General features: G+C 33.8%; 1 protein-coding gene across 2 annotated transcripts in view; it reads left to right on the top strand.

The window, feature by feature from the left end:
* Window positions 1-2,781, top strand: part of LOC106879128 (BTB/POZ domain-containing protein KCTD16) — a 105,706-nt gene that overhangs the window by 100,853 nt on the left and 2,072 nt on the right. The window lies entirely within an intron of this gene.

The raw sequence follows: 2,781 nt of genomic DNA, 5'->3' as shown, positions 1-2,781 counted from the left end.
CCTGATGTTTGTGTACTTACATCCCCGTATACTCAGCCGTTCGGCCAGAGGCACTTTGCGTGCAATAACAGAAATGTAGGCGAGTATTGGCAGTATGCTCAGGAGAATAGTACACGTCATTAATAAAAAAATACCATTAAACAAAGGGAATTATTTTTCTTCAAGAACAAATTTAATGATTTGTAGTGATCATAGTCACAGAATAAATCAAAATATATATATGCACACACACACACGCACACACATACAGACACATACACACTCACACACACACACACACACACACACACACACATAACAAAGTGAAAGGAGAGAAGAAATATTTATTCCATGTGTAGACAGTTGATTCTTGATCTGTGTACTCTCCACCATTGTGCTTCCTGGATTCTCATGACTAGTTGGAACCGTAGCAATAAACCCGTCTCAGCCTTTGATCTTCGTCATAGCCGTACAAAAGGCGAAGGGTTTACTGTTAAGATTTCGTTTTTTAAATCCTGATTCTTGCTCTGTGTGTGCGTGTGTGTGTGTGTGTGTGTGTGTGTGTGTGTGTGTGTACAATTTGACGCGTCGTTCTCTTGATACTCTGGGGGTGGGCTTATTCCCTCGTTTTCAGTGGTTGATATTAAGTATTCGTTTTATTACTTTGTTTTAGAAAGGCGTTGGTGTGACTCTTTAATTCATTCTTTTTTTTTGTGGGTTTTTTTTACATGATTGATGATTTTGTTCAGCTGCATGAGCATTTTAAAGCTTTTGTCACTGTATGAGTACTAAATACTTTTGCAGTTTTTGCATTTGTAAAGTCATTTGTCAAAAATTATTATTTATAGTTATAGAATGAAAATATGTTTTGTTTTACAACGCTTCGTTGGATCTATTTACAGTCGTTCGAATGCACCGATTTTCTATTAATATAAAACGTATATATATTTCGCTTTGGTGTCAATATCTTGTTTTATTTCGTTCTTTATAGCTTGATGATTTTAGTTTGAAAATTCAGTAAGTTCTAGTTGCTGGGCAGCTTTGAATATGATTTTTCAAAGTTGTTTATTGAAAAGCATTTACTTTGGTTTGTTGGTTACGCATATTATTTTTTTTTCACTTCAGTTTATATGACTCTTTACCGTCTAATATCGATTTGGTTCGATGACGCTGGAATGTAAATTTCAATATGCGTATATACATGTAAATGCATGTTTGCATGTGTGTAAGGTTTGTGTACATTTTTTGAATTTGTCTGTTGGAGCATTTCTATATGCCTGTTTGTGTTTTAGATGTTTAATAGCATGTAGCGAGTTGTGGCTGGCGTTTATTGTTTATGCTTAATTTTGTGGGGGCATATTGGTGGTCCTTCTATGAGTTTACTTCGACATACGTGTATTTAACAAATAATGTGGGATAGTCTTACTTGTCCACTCATGAGAATCCAGCGAGAAAAATCTGATATTTAATTTGGATAGAACCCTATGGAGGTTGGTGCCTCAGAAATCTACTTCAACGAGCTTCCTGGGATTACTGGGCGGAGAGGGGATAGGGACATGTTTACCATTGTTATTACATTATTTATTTCCTACCCGAGCAGTTTTCAGTTTGGGATGGTTTTTATTGACAATAAACAAACATTTAAGATTCTTCACTCCATATTTATATGAGCAAATTTTCTCAGCTGTAGAAACACAATATATGTGAAACTTGATCTACATTTAAAACTGTTTACCATAGAACCTGAAATTCAAAACATAGTATCTGCTAGGCAACAGAAGCCATCTCATTAAAAATAAGGATATTTTAATGCTGCAAGTTATGCAAATTCTCATGCCGTTGGGAGGAAACATACTCACCTAATTAGTTTGCCAACCGTTCATTCATCTAGATATTGTAAGGAAAATGTTAGCGGCTCCAGCATTCGGTTGGCTTTCACTATCTTACGAGTACACCGAAGCAGCGTAAAACGAAGTGCTTTGCTGCAAGATATCTTGACGTCTAGTTCCGGAACAAAATACGCAACTTTAAGGTCGTGCGTCCAATACTCTTGCACAGGCTTTCGCACACTTGATTAAAAAAAGAGTATACGAAGTATAGAGACCAGATTTATCGACTAACATTTAAACCCCTATTCACAAACTTCCTGCCTTTTGCTTATGTTAACCCCACCTCTCTCTCTATCTCTCTCTCTCTCTCTCTCTCTCTCTCTCTCTCTCCCTTTCACTATATATATATATATATATATATATATATATATATAAGAAGATAGATAAATAGATAGATAGTTAGATAGACAGATAGACAGACAGGCAGACTGGTGGGTAGATAGATAGATAGATAGATACATAGATACATGCATATATACATACACATACATACATACACATACATACATATATATAATAATAATAATAATAATAATAATAATAATAATAATAATAGGGACAAAATCCAAAATTACAGGTAAAAACTCAGTTAAACACAATTTATAAAAAATTAAAATCAAATTGAGCTTTACAGAGTAAAATATATATAAATATATAGTTTTAGGGAAAAGAACCATGGTTCATGAACTCATCGGTGAAAATCCACTGTCACATATAGAAAAATTAATAAGTAAAAGCACAATAAATGAGTGTAATATAATACCAAGTAAATATCATAAGTTAAAGATATTATCTTTATCTTATGATATTTACTTTGTATTATACTCATTTATTGTGCTTTTAATTATTAACTTTTCTATACACGACAGTGGATTTTCATCGATGAGTTCATGAACCTTGGTTCTCTTCCCTA

The sequence above is a fragment of the Octopus bimaculoides genome, chromosome 7 (genome assembly GCF_001194135.2).
Source record: "Octopus bimaculoides isolate UCB-OBI-ISO-001 chromosome 7, ASM119413v2, whole genome shotgun sequence".
Taxonomy (NCBI): Eukaryota; Metazoa; Mollusca; class Cephalopoda; order Octopoda; family Octopodidae; genus Octopus; species Octopus bimaculoides.
This window is presented reverse-complemented; position numbering and strand designations above follow the sequence as displayed.